This window comes from Calonectris borealis, chromosome 22, assembly GCF_964195595.1.
Source record: "Calonectris borealis chromosome 22, bCalBor7.hap1.2, whole genome shotgun sequence".
NCBI lineage: Eukaryota > Metazoa > Chordata > Aves > Procellariiformes > Procellariidae > Calonectris > Calonectris borealis.
In genome coordinates, this window is record NC_134333.1 from 2793193 (window position 1) to 2809864 (window position 16672).

The window sequence follows — 16672 nt, forward strand, 5'->3', positions numbered from 1 at the left end:
TTAGCCCTCCTTTTGTTGCTAATGTATTTAGAGAAACATTTTTTATTGTCTTTTATGGCAGTAGCCAGATTAAGTTCTAGTTGGGCTTTGGCCCTTCTAATTTTCTCCCTGCATAACTTCATGACATCCTCGTAGTCCTCCTGAGTTGCGTGCCCTTCTTCCAAAGGTCATAAACTCTCCTTTTTTTCCTGAGTTCCAGCCAAAGCTCTCTGTTCAGCCAGGCTGGTCTTCTTCCCTGCCGGCTCGTCTTTCGGCACATGGGGACAGCCTGCTCCTGCGCCTTTAAGATTTCCTTCTTGAAGGATGTCCAGCCTTCCTGGACTCCTTTGCCCTTCAGGACTGCCTCCCAAGGGACTCTGTTAACCAGGTCCCTAAACAGGCCAAAGTCTGCCCTCTGGAAGTCCAAGGGAGCAGTTCTGCTGACCCCCCTCCTTACTTCTCCAAGAATCAAAAACTCTATCATTTTGTGATCGCTGTGCCCAAGACAGCCTCAACTATCACATCACCCACAAGTTTTTCTCACTCTTACCCTTCCGATTCTCTCCCCGTCCCGCTGCGGGCGGCGGGGGAGTGAGTGAGCGGCTGCGTGGTATTTGGCTGCCTGCCAGATTAAACCATGACAAAGGGCTAGTGATTGTGAGACTTCTGCCAGCTGCTTACAGAATATTTTGTCTGCCTCTTCATCCTGGTTGGGTGGTCTATAACAGACTCCCACCATGATATCTGCCTTGTTGGCCTTCCCCCTGATTCTTACCCATAAACACTCAACCCTATTGTCACCATCCTTAAGCTCTAGACGATCAAAACATTCCCTAACATACAGGGCTACCCCACCGCCTCTCCTTCCTTGCCTATCCCTTCTGAAGAGTTTATAGCCATCCATTGCAGCACTCCAGTTGTGCAAGTCATCCCACCACGTTTCCGTGATGGCAACTATATCATGGTTTTCCTGCTGCACAATGGCTTCCATTCTGTCACCTTGTCGTGGTTTAACCTGGCAGGCAGCCAAATACCACACAGCCGCTCACTCACTCCCCCCACCCCCAGCGGGATGGGGAGAGAATCGGAAGGGTAAGAGTGAGGAAAAACTCGTGGGTTGAGATAAAGACAGTTTAATAGAACAGGGAAAAATAAGGGAAAATAATAACGATAATGATAAAATATACAAAATGAGTGATGCACAATGCAATTGCTCACTACCCGCGCTGACCGATAACCAAGTAGCAATCGGTACTTCCTGGATCACGCCTACCCTTCATATACTGAGCATGACGTCACATGGTATGGAATACCCCATTAGCCAGCTGGGCTGGCTGTCCTGATTATGTTCCCTCCCATCTTGTGTACCTAGCTCAGTCAGTAGGCATGGGAGCTGTCCTTGGACTAGGAGGGCACTTAGCAACAACTGAAAACATCCGTGTGTTATGAACATTCTCCTCATACTAAATCCAAAACACAGCACTAGGAAGAAATTTACCCTATCCTAGCCGAAACCAGGACACACCTCCACCCTTCATCCCAATCTGCGGACCACCCCCTCCCACCACATTCCCAGTACCTCCTCCTTCTCCCAGAGCATTGCTTCAATACGAGTGTCCCCCATGGTAGCGTAGAAGGTGTGTACAACAGTGTCAGAGTCCACAGGAAAGATGAACATGGTCTCCTTGGGGACTTGCTGCATATTGCGGAAAAGCAGCTCAGACTCTACATCGGCTACAAAGTCCTGGATGGTTACATTTACTGTCACGGTTTCCAGCTCCACTTCAGGATAGGAAGAAAAGAACCATACTCCTCGCTGGAATAAGCCTGAGGAAGACACAACAGCTGTCAGAGTCCCTGGTTGCACATCGGAAACTTTAAATTTGAAGTGTCTGCTTGTAGTGGGAAACAGTTGGGTGTCCAAACCTGCCACAGAAATGTCAGCTGCAGAAGCTGACAAATAGCAATGAAAGGTCCCTGAGGCTGTCAACATGTTTCCCTTAGACCACAGATCCTCATCTCTCTAAGCCCCTTTTTGTCCAACGCACACGGCAGCGGGGCCCTCAGATCGCCTCAATGTGCCATGCTTCATCTTAGTTCAGGCCTCCCATGGCATTGAGAAGAGTCTGTCTGTCCCCCAGCACATAGCGTTAGACAGTCCCACAATAGAGCTTCTCGCAAACGGCAGGAGGTGCCTTACAGCTCCTCAAACCTTCAGACCTTATCCCAGAGATAGGAGCAGGTCCCATCACCTGCTTTGAGACTAATGCTGCAAAGAGATGAGCTTGATTTTCAAGTTAAGCAGATATACTACTCATTTTGGACTACTGGAAGGGAAGGGGGGACCATAGCAAGGGCACTTAGCATGGCATCAAAGGTAGAGTCACAGGAAATAGCCTCATCTTCTTTTCATTGTCAACAGTGAAGATGTTTCTCGCTGACCTCCCTTTCTCACCTGTCATACTTGTAGCGTATGGTTTATTTGAGGCCAACAATGTGTAGATCTGAATTTGGTTGGAAGAGGGCTTTGATGACCTCCCTTCCTGCTATGACAGCAGCCCATCGAAAGGCAACCTTCTTCATACCTTTGCCCCTGGTTTGAGATGAAGAGCATCTCGTATTAGGGCAAGGTTTGGCATCAGTGGTGCATCAAACCTGATGGTAAAATGCGTTGGAGTAGCGTCTTAGTCAAGAATGGCGTAACACTGTAGTAGGAATAGAGTGACACTTAGCAAAGGAAGGTATAAGACCTTCATAGGGGTTGCTGTAATGTCTTGGAGGGGGATGGCGTACAGAAGATGGTAGAGTTCGCCTGGAGGGGATGATGCAACTCACCAATCAAGCAATGTACCTAGGTTTCACAACACAATTCAGTAGGGGATGATTTAGCACCACAGTAGAGGTGATGCAATATCATAGCACTGAGAAGTGTTGCCCCCCATCCCACAGTAGCAGACATCTCTTCTGCATCATCCTCCCACTTTTTGATGGTTTCCCTGGAAAGCCTTCAGCGCTATGGGTGAGATGAATCACACTTACTAAAACATCTTTTGCTATGCCAGCCAGAAAAAGTGAAGGCTGACTACAGGCCATGGCCCTGAGTTCCCAGAACATGGTGAGATGGGACTCCCTGTCAACCACCCCAGAAATCAGTTCCTTCCCACATTGCTCTCCCAGCTAAAATCTTCTCCACTGCTCACAAATGCCACCCTTCTGGCTCCAACTCACCCCTACACATATACTCTTTGCACAGGACGCCACTTGTCCTCATCTTGAGTCTTTGGTCAAAAACAGCTTCTGTGTGGGAAAGAGCATAAAGTGAGCTATGAGGACCTTGTGAAAAAAACCTGGACACCTCCATCTTCCCTTCCTCCAAGATATGGAGCTCTGCCTCCACATACACGGGCCAAGATGATTCTTTGCTTCCTCACATCCCAACTCAGGATCCTTTTTGCCCCTCTCACACCAGCTGGTAGCAGATTAGTAGGAGAGAGGCCTGGGATGGGAATTGCAGGTGTCAAAAATGCGTATTGGTTCAACGGGGTGGTGGTGCTTAATTCAGATGAGAGCCCAGGGGAGGTGGGAGCAATGATGGCTCACAGCCTGAGACATACGGCACAGCATGAGTTTGGGCCTGAGCAGTGATAATTGCACCTGGAGGACAGCGGTACCAATGTTGACAGAGGAAGAAATGGGCAGAAGGGTGGACAGACAGAGCGGGCAAAGCACCATCTGGGAGGATGGGTGGAGGAATGCATGGATTTGTGTGAGGAGAACGGTGTAGCTGGATGGTTGGAGAGGGCTGTATTCAGTGGCAGTAGGACTGAATGGCAGAAAAAAGTGACCGTATGGGGAATTGGGGAGGGCAATGGATGAATGACTTTGTAGTTGGGATACATGGATGCACATCCAGGGAAGTGGGGGGCAGGAGGGTGTTGGAGGAATTGATGAGCAAATGCAGTTGTGTGGAATGTGAGGGCGAGGATGATAAAAAGTGTCTGGTTTTAGACACGTAAAGCCACCAGGTCTGTGTACAGGTCGGTGGTCTGAACTCTTCCTATACTGAGTAGAGCCTTAACTCAGTTGTGAAAACATCGGACAGGAGGGCCATTTGCAGCGAGGAGTCCTAGTATGGGGGAGTGGTCCTCGCAAAGGTGAGGAAATCCAATCTAGCTGTCTCCCATAGGTCCTGTGCTATACGTATTGGCATCATGTGTCTATCTCGGAAACGACAGGACGTCTAAAATGATACTAGACAGCCATGTTTCAACAACTAAGTCTCACCCCTAAATTTAAATAAGAGGAAGAGCCTCTTCCTCTTAGCACAAAAGTAGGATTCAGTTCAAGATTATTATGTATAAATGTAGGTATTTAAAACAGATATGTTCAGATTAACTTCTAAACCCCTGCAAGGGCGCTTGCCAGAGGGCACAGAAAGCGGGGGTGAGAATGGGGCAAAGGAATGAATGAGGAGTGAGGGGGACGCGAGGGGGGATAGAAGGAGGAAGGGAAGGAGGGACGTGCATTCTCTGCTGTAGTGATCCCGATGGGGGGAGCGCTGTACATCGAGGAGTTAGTGATCCACTAGCAGTTAATCTGAGGAGGCACAGGACTGTGCTGCGCTGCGCTGCACATACAGCTTGGCTGTCAGGCCTGCGCTGGGCTGCACAAATCCCACGGCTGCAGGGTAACCTCAGCCAGCTCATTGTGACAGAGCCGGCTCTGGAACATGCGCACTGTGATATGCTGCGTGCTGATTAGAGGCCCGTCAGAAGGACCCTCACCCGTGCGCTCTGCGTGGCACGCTGCGGAGCCACAGAGCGAGCAGCGGGTCACGGCTCTGCCAGGTGCTGGGGCAGGCGTAGCCCTAATTTGTGGAAATCCGCCCTGTTACCCCGGGATTGAAGTGATGACTGCTAACAAAATCAGGCTGGAGGGTGGAAGAACTGTCTTGAAGAGTCTGTCGAGCCTTGCAGCCGGGAGGACGCGATGCATGATTATGCAGTTCCCTCCCAGGCACGGTAATAACAGCACCAAGGGAGCTGGGAGGAGCTGTCAGCTCTTGATCCTGCTCGGGGTGGGATTGCCAAGGGAATGGCTCTCGGGACCCTCCCTTTTGTTCCCAGGCGAAGAAGCATCTCCCGCTCCCCTGACTCAGCCCAGCATGAGCAGCAGTCTTTTATTCTATGCCAGCGCTGCCCCAGAGAGACCTTCTGAGTTAAGGGCTCCCTTCTCTTGACACTTGTAAATCTCAAACGGCTCCACAAGGATCAAGGTAAGTTCTTCCTGTAAGTCTAGGGTCTGCGCAGAGCAAAAGCAGAGAGTGAGAAAAGTCAAAGAAAAAACGAAAGGAAGGCAAGTCAGCAGGTCCAAACCTGACACCAGGGACTTGGACTTCACTCACCACCAAACGGAAGGACAGGTATAATTCTCCTCGCTTTACTCATACGAGAAAGCTCGCTCGCTCACTCTCTGGTGCTCTCAGAGAGGTCTATCTTTAGTCAGCCATCCTTGCTGTCAGTCTCTTTAAACTGTACTTTGATAATCCTCCAGATTCTGGAGGACCCCTTCATCAGAGGAATTCCTGGGGAGATAGCCCCTATTTGACGAAACTGAGAGTTGCTAAACTGATGAAAGACTAAAGATAGGATTCTTTGTTCGTAGTAGAAATCCTGGTTTACTGGCAACTGCTTTTAAGGATCCCAAGAAGAAAACTCATATGCTTGCACATCCATGTTCCTGTATTTTATTTTCTGTCAGGTAGGAGACTGAATTTACAAATACCATGATCTGTGCATGTGCCTCATTGTGAATTTGGACCTTAGCCTGCTGCCCTTGACCTTAGAGATCCCAAATGCGTAGGTACCACTTGAACTAAGTGGCCTGGCGGGATGGGGCAGCAAACACAGACACAGAAGCCTCCAAGCCTTTGCCAGGGTATGGCAAGCGCAGACAGACAAATGCACACATGCACGCAGAACAGGTCTGCAATCCTTCCGCGTGGAGGGAAGGAAGGATGGATGCACAGGCAAAGGCACTCACCATGGAACGGCAGACTGCAGCAGGAGCAACGAGCAGACAGACACAGGAACGGCCCCGGGGCTGAAACCTGTCAGCCACAGCATGAAAGGATGTTCACAGACGGCTCGGAGGAGGAGGAGGAGGAGGAGGAGGAGGAGGAGGAGGAGGAGGAGGAGGAGGAGGAGGAGGAAGAAGAGGGCTGGTCTTTGCAGGAAGCGGCAGGGACGGATGGGAGCTGCGGTCGCTGCGGCAGTGCCTGGGTGGATTCCAGGAAAGGGAACGCTGCCAAATGCGCGCTCTGGGATACATGTTTGGGAACCAGGGATGCTGCCAGCCCTGCCTGCTGGGATGGGTGGGAGGCACTGGGTGTGGGGGTGCTCCAGGTCTCTGGGCGGCTCTGGGAGTTCAGTGGAGCCGTGAGGAAAGCAGGAACGGTGGGGAACCTGGATGGAGGGTGCTTTTTGGGCCCGGATCGGGGAGCCAGGCTGCGGGGAGGGGCACTAATGGAGACCATGCTGTGGGTCGGTCCCGTCCTGGGGAAGGCTTGGCTCCGAGCTGGGGATGCTGCCTGGGAAAGGCCTCTTGTGTGTGGTAGGGGCGTCTTGGGGGGCGAACTGCAGCAGCGGTGCACGGGCTGGGGAGGGAGGGGGTGCTGCCCAGTACCGCCCGCCCCGCGGGGGGGTTGGAGATGGCAGGGTGGGATGGGGTGGGGTAAGGTGCCCGTGTTCCCCCGCGGCAGGCACCCCCCCACCAGAAGCGAAAGTGGCTGCTGGGCAGGGAGCCATGCCATTCCTGCAGCCAAAGTGCACCCACAAAGGCACTTCAGCCTGCCTCCTGACACCCTCCCCTGACGTTTTGTTTTGCAGCGGGCCACATCAGGTCCAAGAGGATACAGGCAGAAAGCCAGTTTTGGACCAGTGAGGAAACCTTGGAAAAAGAGAGGGGCATCTTGAGTCTTTATTCTAGACATACACCTGCAGAAAAGTGAATGCCAAAGCTCCAGACCTGGAAGGGGCACTGCTATGGGTGACCTCTGGAAGCCTACATCCAAAGACAGGGTCCCATTTTCCTGAGGGTCACCGAGACCTCCTGTTCACCAGAGGACAGGCTATTTAGGTTGAGAGCTGGAGTCACCAAAGTGCACTCGGTAGCTTGTGCACGGTCTTGTCAGAGGAGCAGCTACGGGCTAGCCTGATGTCCATGTGCATGACTGTGAAGTAACAGGCATGGTCAAATCCTGATTCGCTTCTGGAACACTGAAATTTTCTTTTCCTTACCTTGCAGCATTTCAGTAAGCCGGGTTTCATCAGTGTTGCTTTTCAGGAATTTTCTTCTCCAATGCTGATTATTAAAAATGTGAATTGAAAAACTCAGAATTCTTTTGAAGCGTCACTGAGATTTCTGCTGAATACTGAGAGCTTGGTGGTCTGCTTCTGGATATGAACTGTGTTCAGTGCTTGAATGGGTGAATGGATGACTTTGATCCTGAGGTCCCTGCTGAACTGAACCACCTTTTTCCATTCATTAGGAAAATCCATTACTGCAGAGAGACAGTATGGACACCGCACTGAGTATGTTTCCATCAGTGCCCCAGCAGTCCCTGCATTTTAAAATGTTCATTCACAGTGCCCCTCCAATCCTGCAGCACACACCCTCAGTGATGTGCTTAAAAAGAGAAAAAAAAAAAGACAAAAGTGGACCCTCTGGTACCTTGCAACATGACTGTGTCGTAGTTTCAGCCTCTTTAAACCGGACACTTCCTTCAGGAGAAAACACCATTTTATCTCAGCATCGTTAGTGGCTCAGAGAAGACCTTGGCAGTATGCTATGCATAGCGCATGTAGGCTAGCCCGCAACAGGGACTGCAAGCTCTGAACAAAAGCCTGTCCGTATGCTTGCCTCTGGTGGCGTGAAAACTCTTCCTGATTGGTGTCTTCCACAAAGACAGAAAAGACAAACCTCTCAGTTTTGGCTCATTAGCTAAGGGATTTATAAAGGAGAGTTGCCTTGTGCTCTGACTAGAAATGAAGGTGTAGGCTATATCTACAGTTCTAAAAGAAGCTGTTACAGTGAGTGATCCCTGACGCTCAGGCCAAGGGAGTGCAGAGCAGCTTTGCTCCATACTCTGGCCTAGCAACCCATAGAGATCACCATGGCCACCCTGTGTAGCATTTGCCAAGGTCCCCTGTAGGCACCATACAGTGATCCTCTCGCCCATAATTTTTAGACACAATGGCTTTTTTTTCATTTCAAAGTGCTTGCAGCAAACGTAGGCATTGTTTTGCATAACGCTGAGGCTGCATATCATGTGCAAGTGGAGTCTACAGTGGGTGGTGTGGGGAAGTTTGGGGCTGTAATGAGTGCTGGCATAGAGCTGGAGGTATCAGAAAGTTGTGTAGAGAAGAGGAACTCAAGCCTGATTTTCTCCATGCAGCCTTGTGGGAGAATTTGTGGATTGAACAGTTACCATTCATGCTGAGTTCAGTTTCACGTGGAATTAGCTATTGTGTTGCAAAGGACAGCTTGAGACGGACCTCGCAGTCATGCACTACGGAAGCTCAGAGTACAAGGAAACAGTGGCCACCATGCATCTAGGTTTTCTGGCTGTGGTGACACGTCTCTGGGGTGGATTCATTGACTCTCCCCTGGGTTCATTCTGGCATTCTAGATGTGATCAGATAAGTACAGAGTACAGTGGACTAACCACTTCCCTGGATTACCTAGCTGCACTCCTGCTGACAAAGCCTGGGATGCTGTCAGCCTCCCATCCTGCCATTGTGGATCCTTGCTGCCAAGGCACTAGTAGGTGGGATCCCATAGGGATCTACTGTAAAGGGCAAAGGAGCAAAAGAGAGCTCACAAGTCTTCGAGGGAAATCTCCTTCAAGCACAAAAATGGTCCATCTGGATACTCAGGAAAGCATGCAGATGGATCAGGAGACCAGCTTGGCCAAACAACTGAGCTCCAATGCAAAAGACAGCATATAAAAGAGGTGTAAACAGGAACAGAATACAGAGGAGGAATACAGAAACATTGCCCTGGCATGCAGGGATGTTGTTAGGAAAAACAAAGCTCAGCTGCAGTTGAGAGTTGCAAGGGCAACAAGAGGAACTTCTACAGCTACATTAACAGGAAAAGAACAAAGATGGAAAATATGGGCTCACTGCTGAACGGGGCTTGTGATTTAGAGAGAGCAGATGAAGACAGGGCAGAAGTACTCAATGTCTTCTTTGCTTTAGTTTTTGCCATCAGTGTCTTGACAGGCCTTTGTGATGCCTCCCGGGGAATCCCTCATTGTAAGGTAGACCCTCAAAAGTCCACCAAGAGGACACTTAGTTTTTTATCAAGTTGTTCCAACAGTTTTCTCTTTCTGTGCATGTCTGTCTCAACAAAAAGGAACTTTGGGGTTTCCAGGATGACCTGAATTTCACTGTCCCTGTTCCATGAAACTACCTGAGCCTGCTACTATTTTAACTAAATTGGAACAACTCTAACAAATTTTTCTTCTTTTCTTCTTCTCTGAGAGGCTAGTCTTTGGCAACTGGCATGTATGATAGCTGTGTGAAGGACAGGTACGTTCCACTTATGGTGCTACGGAGAAAACATGCCTGAGGTTCCATGGAATATATCATGTACTAATGTCAAAGATTATTCAAGCTGTGGCAGGAGAGCATCTGTATTTAAAATGCAATTTAAAATCTGCAATGTAAGCTGACTGTAGGAGTCATCAGCCCAACACTGTCCCTAATGTAAGAAAACAAAGGAAATTCTTCTAGCAAAATTTGCATGACCCATTTTGGAGGCACTGGGTGGCAGAAGTGCTGAAGGTAGGATCCTTACTTCAAAATGCTTATTGTGAATACATAAAGCAAATCCAAGGAAGACCTAAGACCAAAACTCAAAGGTCCTCATAGCCACTAAACAAGAATTACGCAAAGAGAGAGTTGTTTCTGAGAGGTGTTCTGCATTAGGGAATAAAACTCTAACCTATCAGTAAAACTAAGACTACTGTGAGTTTTATTAGCTTTAATTAACAGCTAACGACCAAAGCAATAGTCTAAAAGAGGGATCAAAGAGCAGAATTAGGTAGATTCTACTTCAGCTACATGGATCTAACAAGCTAAGAAAACTAGTGTGAATGTGTGCCATTACAAACTGCAGGGAATTTTTAATGTCATTCTCTATTCTGTTATGCATAGGTTATATTGAGGTATCTCTCAAACTTTGGAGCTTCAAATAACATAGTGTTCTGTCATTTCTGTGTTAATGGAAACAGTCAAAACCAGAAAGATTCCTTTTAAATGCATCAGACCTTTAAATGCCTGAGAACATTAGGAGTTTCTTTATTGTGCTTGTAAGTTAAAATCATCTGTCACTCCCAGATCCACAGCTTTCACTTGCATGTTCATGTTAGAAAACTCACGGACAAAAGGCATCTCATGTGAGTGAAGTTATAGCAGAAAGAGAACTTGGATGAAATCAGTACGAGGAGTGATTGAATCATGATAGGGCTGTATGCACTGCTCTTCCTTTGATGATGTGTCTTTCCCTATGTCATGTGGTCTCTTGACGAGGTTCCATGTGCATACATTGGAAAAGGCGCTTCCTCCCTCTGTCCCCATATATGGACACATTTCTGCTGCCAAAAGCCATTCTGTACCTTGAGATTTACTAGGGTAGTCCAGGGGTTGGTTGCCCCTTTGGTAAGAGATGAGAAGCCTGAAGAACGCAGCATTAATGACCACTTTCTCCTCTGTGGCAGGCTAACTTCTTCTCTCTTTCTGTGCATCAGTTTCCCATTCTGGGCAGTAAGAAAACACAAAGCTGCCACGGCTGGCACAGCACTGCATGAATATCCCATCTGCACCACACACACAGCAACACGCATCGGGGTAATGAGGCGATGTGACTAATGAAGCAGGTAGTACTGAGCTTCACCCTCTACACTTTCTTAGCACTCTCTAGGGTAGCTTTCCCTCCAATTATTCCTTCTTCCTTTGCCTGTCTATAGACAAAGGGTATTTGGTTTTGCTTTGTTTTGTTTTTGCTTTCTTCAGACTGTGGGTGTTTTGGTTGTCAGCTGGGCTTTCCCTTCAGTGCAGAGAGCACCTATGGGACCAGTTGGGATCACAGACCTGACATTTGGGGGGAGCACAATTAACCCTACACCCCTAATGGAGCCAACCCTTAAATACCAACTCCTCCTAGTTCTGTGCTTGGTCACTATCCCAAACTATGAAACTCAGAGAGCACCAACATCACGCACTTTCAGCACACACAGCCGTTGCCTTCTTTCTTTGTTCAGCTAAGCCAGCTCTAGAGTTGCACCCTTTGATCCAGTGGCTCTCCAGGGATTCCCAAGACACTCTTTGCTTGAGTAACTGGCTGAAGCACTGTGATCTTGGTGCCGTGACGACCCCTCTGTCAGTCTGTCCATTTAATTCCTCCCAGATGAAGCCAACAGAGGGAACGGAACCAGGAAACCACACTCTACTGACCGAATTTGTCCTCTCTGGATTGTCCAACCACCCAGAACTGCAGCACTTGTTGTTCTTCACATTCTGCTTAATTTACACCATCACCACCACTGGGAACCTTCTCATCTTCATGGTCACAGTGCACCCCACCCTCCGCATGCCCATGTACTTCTTCCTCTAGGTCCTGTCCTTCAGCACTGACTGTTGTTCCTAAGCTTTCCATTGGGCTAGATTGTGATTGTCCCCACAAGGCCAGCTGGGGAAATTATAAAACACCTCACCACTGTTTGGGCTTTGGATTGACCACATGCCAAATCAAATAGTGGCATTGAGAGGAATATCACTGCAGCTGTTCAAAAAGTCCACTCTGTTTTCTACAGGATTAGATTAAATCCACTGCAAGCAAGGAAATCACAGACCAGATGAATTTCCCTGGCACTTACAGCTGTGTGCGTGAAGCTCACCATCCCCTGTTCTTAGGCACTTGCAGTGTAGGCTTCCAAACGTGAGGTGGTGAGCCCCCTCTACAGTCAATGAGGGGCAGGGGAGAAAGGGGCATACTGGGATATGTCTTTCCAAAGGGCGTTTTTTTCCCCCCACATGACAGGATTCTCTTGTTTGACTGACGGTGCCTCTGGGGGAACCTGTTCATTTGTGCTGTCTCTGGAAAGACCATAGATGGTAACTTCTACCGGTAAGCATGCTGAAGCCCCTCCATAGCTTCCAGGTGCTTGCAGAAGAGACTCAGACCTACAGGCAGAAGGTGCACACAGGAAGTGTAAAGGCAGCCCTAATGACTCATGATGCATCCGCCATGTCATCATTGCTTCTAGTTCTCACTTCTGCACAAGGTTAAAATCCGCTCTTGACCAACATGGACATGCTGCACAGTCAGGCAGAGCAAGGGGTGCCTGCTCTCCACTGCTAGTTTGGACCTTGCCTTCCCTTCACTTCCTGACAATCCACAGTGCCCTCATCACAGCCCAGTTGTCCCACTGGCTCTGGGCTGAGTCACCTGCCCTCCAGGAAAGGACATAGAGCCTGAAGGTCTGCCTCACACAGGACCTGTTGACCTTCAGGTCTAAGTAGCAGGCTCTGGGAACTCCGTCCTGTGTTCAAGCACCACTCCTGAAATCACCATGGACTGCGGAGTTAAGATATAGAGATACATGCATACACATACCTATATAGTTGTACATATGTAATGAACAACACTCCTGAGTGAGACAGTTAGAGATTTCTGAGTCCCAGCTGGGACACCCCCATCACATTTTAGTCATTGAAGGTGGATCTTACAGACAAAGAAGTCAGAGAAGAGGACTAAGAAATCTCCATCTGCCTGAGGATGGAATAAATCACCCCTAGTATTATGTTGACTTTGGAAGGACCCTGGACAGCCAGTTGAGACTTTATTTTCGCCATTTTATATGGCTTACCCAGGTGACATCATTATTCCTGTACCTGTATACTGAACTCCCAATGAATCTCAGGGGATCCTCCACACAGCACATCCGTGGGAGGAGTGGTCAGATGTAAAGAGTTGTTTTCCAAGGTTGTATCCAATTCTGTAAAAGAATATGAGCTCAAATATTAGCATGAAAATATAAAACATATAAAACACTGCTGTCAGTCCCCCCACCGGGGACTTTTCAGCTTCCCATGCTCTGCCAGGTGCATGGGAAGCTGGGGAGGGGAACGTAGCCAGGGTGGTTGACCCAGCTGGCTAATGGGGTATTCCATACTATGTGACATCATGCTCAGTATAAAAACTAGGAGGCATGATTCAGGAAGTGGCAGCTCTCGCGATGTGGGATGGGCTGGGCCTCGTCTGCACATGGTTAGCGATGCATTGTGCATCGCTTGCTTTGTATATTCTATTATTGTTGTTGTTAGCATTATTATTATTACTGTTCTACTTTGTTTTATTTCAGTTATTAAACTGTTTTTATCTCAACCCGCAAGTTTTCCTACTTATGCCCTCCCGATTCTCTCTCACATGCTACCGGAGTGGGGGGCTGAGAGAGCGGCTGCGTGGGGTTTAGTTGCTGGCTGGGGTTAAACCACAATCAATCAGTTGAGCCTTCTTTCTCTAGCTCCACATTTTATACTTCCAGTTAGTCCTACATTTCACGTCTGTCTTCCAGCTTATGGAATAATAGTGTGGCCAGCAGGAGTAGGGAAGTGATCGTGCCCCTGTACTCGGCACTGGTGAGGCCGCACTCTCTTTCCTCTGTATATACGCTGTCATTGGCAATGCGTGGAATTAGTCTTCTTTTCAGTATTTTTGTCAGAAAGAGTAAATACCTCCAGCAACCTGCTCTTTCTGGGATCCAACTTCACAAAAGCTCCTAAACATCGTTGTCAAGTTACAAAATACAGCGTAGCTCTACTCAGATGAGCAGGGGATGCAAACCTACCTCCAACAGAAGACTCCAGCAACCTTCCCTTACAGGATTCCTGATGCCTGTGTTAAGGCAAGTGCTGGGATTCAAGAAGAAAGCAAAATCTCAAACTACCTTGAGCTTCTGGTCATTTCGAAAAGAATAGTAATAATTAGCAGATTTCAGATTCTGTCACTGCGGGACTCATTAAAAAGTTCTGGGAGTTCTTGGAGTGCTTCACTTCATTTGTGTGGATCAGGACTATGTGCAGATGCAGGAACCTCATGATAACTGGAGCAGAACTAAGATGGGGATTTTCTGTGTAGGAAAAAGAAGGAGCTGAAACTGTTTATATTGTAAGGGGAGCACAGCCCCATGACTTGAGGCAGGTAATATTTAGTCAAATCTTAACTAGTTAACTCAGATCATTCTGTAGTCAACGGAGAGAAGCAGACAACCCTGGTGGGCAGTTCACCTGAGATGAACCTACCTTTGTGAGGTTTCGGTCCCACTTCAGGAGCGCCTCAAGGGATGCTGCTCTCTAGGGTATCCCAGATGACTGCACTGGGCTGGCAGACATGGCATAGGGCCATCCAGAGACACACAATCAGCTTGGGCCACGGCTGGTGGCCAAGGGTGTGTCCCACCACACAAGTAAGGCAGTAGCTGCCTAGGCTGAGGATACTAAATTGTATTTTTAAGCTCATCCCTTGGTACTGCACTTCAGCCAGAGGAGATCTGATCAAGGGAGTAGCAGGCAGGAGTCCTCTCTTGCTGAAGCAATGGTCTAAGGGAGGGTCAGAAATGGAAGACCCCCAAAGGTCTTATATCTCCGTCTTATATCTCCAGCCTGATTTAAAAGCATTATGCTGACAAGCTCAGATGTAGACAAATGTTCTGTAGATGCGTGAAAACAGAGGAGAGGGCTTCCTCCCAGGTGACTGGCTTAGGCAAAACATGTTCCTGCAGATAAACAAGTGAATGACATTCAACGCTGGGGTTCAGAACCAGCAGCATTCTTCCAGGGCTAGGTGCAAGGGCCATAGCTGACCTGGGGTGTTTGGAGGAGGAATGTGTTCCTTTAAAACAAATGAGTTGCACAGGTTCTCCCCATGATGTGGGGTCCCACAATACCCTCTCTTCTTTGGTATAGAGTCTGGAATTCAGGGAAGTGCTTACATCATTGATCTCTGAGAGGGTCTTGCCTCTGGGCTGTCTCTGATGGTTGTTCAGAGGTCTACAGGTGGTAGTCAGAGGTACACAGGTGTCTCCACTGCCCTGACCCAGTGACCAGAATGAAGCTGGGAGTTGTTACAGGCTATTTATTAGCAGAGTTTCTCAAACCATGGTCACAACCCCTGGGAATGAACACCATGACCAGGATAACAAAATATGAGAGAAACCAGCCTGAAGCCAGCAGTGGTCAACCATGCTGAGGGAGGAAGAGTGAAAGAGGCTGGAACACACTTCCCTTCAGAGATGAAGGGTCATAGGACCCATGGTCCTGTTCCAGCCACCAGTACTGTGGTCCTCACTCACCTCACTCATGCTGGTCCCTCCTGTAAGAGTATGTGGAAGGACAATGTCTTCTCCTTTAAGGGTATCTGGTCAAGGACCTTCTCAAGGCAAAAAAAAAGAATAGTGATAATAATAGGAGGAAGCCATAAACAAGAACATGCAGGGACACAAACCTGACCGACAAATGATAAGGGAGACAGTGATTCTGTCACACAAACCTGGTCAGTCACACTAGGGCTCATGAGGACATGTGTTATTCAAGTCCTGTATGTAGGTGCTGTGTGGCAAATAAGGACACGGACTCCGTCTGAGAGGGCACAAAGACGAAGACGAAAATCCCTTCATTATACAGCACAAGCGCCTTTTTATACCTCACATTATGCCACGTATGCACTTCAAAGAATTCCCTAGTACATCCCCTAAGCAAAGGTCATCTCGACACTCTTCCGCTAATTTCCTTATCTTTGTCACGCTCTCAGAACCGTTAACTGCCACCTCTTATCTCCCTTTTTCCCACGGCTTCTTTCACTTCCCATCTTCCCATGGCTTCTTGTTTACCAACACTATGATACTGCTTGTACTCTCAGGCATTGATTCCTCCACAGTGCTGTAAATGGCAGCACCTTGTTTGATGGCAGCACCTTGTCTGCCAATGTCCTTTTACGTCTGTGCATGTGTGTGTCTGGGATACGTGCTCAGCTTTGCTACCAGTTGAACCTGCAGATGAAAAAGTGGCAGCTGCATCCCTCATCCTGGGCAGAGACCCCCGGAATGGGGGCACTGGCCTGGGCTCCAGCAGCCAGGCAGGAGGGTTCTGGGAGGAGGATGCTGGAGACGGCAGCCAATCCTTAACAGTTTAGTGCAGGCATGATCTGGTTGAGCTGTCAGTATTCCTGGGAGTACGCATATATAATCCTTATGCAATGGGGGGCTGATCCTTTGTTAGTATGCACACAGTGATAAAGTTGTAACCAGACTTCTAGGGACTTCTGGAACCAGACTTCTTATTATGCAGGCATCAAAACAGGACTTGTGCTAGTAAATCCTTGGCTAAATGGGATCAATTTGGTTGCAAAGATCTTAACAGAACATTAGAAAGACAGTAAGAGGTGTAAAAGGTTCCAACAGCAGGCCTAGTGACTGGGCTTTGCAGTTTGGAGGATGAAAAGAGATGCCTATCAAAGTATGCACAAGACCTCCAGTAGGTAATGGATCACTCCCAGCTATTGAATCAATAATGAGATTGGCTACAAAACAATGGTTTACTGGAAATGAAGGGGTATGGGAAGGGAAATG

General features: G+C 48.4%; 1 pseudogene; it reads right to left on the bottom strand.

Annotated features, from left to right (window-relative positions):
* LOC142091751 (von Willebrand factor A domain-containing protein 5A-like) overlaps positions 1-3250 on the bottom strand; it is a 29515-nt pseudogene extending 26265 nt beyond the window's left edge.
* Between the last annotated feature and the right edge of the window lie 13422 nt (positions 3251-16672).